We start from the raw sequence: 592 nt of genomic DNA on the forward strand, positions 1-592 counted from the left end.
ACAACCTAAAGATAGCCTGGACTCCTGGGATAAGCTGGTCACGGCCTTCTTGGATAAATTCTTTCCTCCTCAAAAACCGAGCAAGCTTAGAGTAGATGTTCAGACCTTCAAGCAAAAAGATGGTGAATCCCTCTATGAAGCTTGGGAAAGATACAAGTAGATGACCAAAAAGTGTCCTTCTGACATGTTTTCAGAATGGACCATATTAGATATATTCTATTATGGTCTATCTGAATTTTCCAAGATGTCATTGGACCATTCTGCAGGTGGATCTATTCACCTAAAGAAAATGCCTGAAGAGGCTCAAGAACTTATTAACATGGTTGCAAATAACCAATTCATGTACACTTCTGAGAGGAATTCCGTGAATAGTGGGACACCTTAGAGGAAAGGAGTTCTTGAAATTGATACTCTGAATGCCATATTGGCTCAGAACAAAGTGTTGACTCAGCAAGTCAACATGATCTCTCAAAGTCTGAATGGATGGCAAAATGCATCAAACAGTATTAAAGAGGCAGCTTCTGAAGAAGCTTATGATCCTGAGAACCCTACAATGGCAGAGGTTAATTACATGGGTGAACCTTATGGAAAC

General features: G+C 40.0%; 1 non-coding gene across 1 annotated transcript; it reads right to left on the bottom strand.

The window, feature by feature from the left end:
* Window positions 1-82: 82 nt before the first annotated feature.
* LOC127742164 (small nucleolar RNA R71) lies at window positions 83-186 on the bottom strand. The gene has a single exon (XR_008003351.1). It is a non-coding gene; the product is annotated as a small nucleolar RNA R71 (small nucleolar RNA).
* Window positions 187-592: the final 406 nt, after the last annotated feature.

The sequence above is a fragment of the Arachis duranensis genome, chromosome 9, assembly GCF_000817695.3.
Source record: "Arachis duranensis cultivar V14167 chromosome 9, aradu.V14167.gnm2.J7QH, whole genome shotgun sequence".
Lineage (NCBI taxonomy): Eukaryota > Viridiplantae > Streptophyta > Magnoliopsida > Fabales > Fabaceae > Arachis > Arachis duranensis.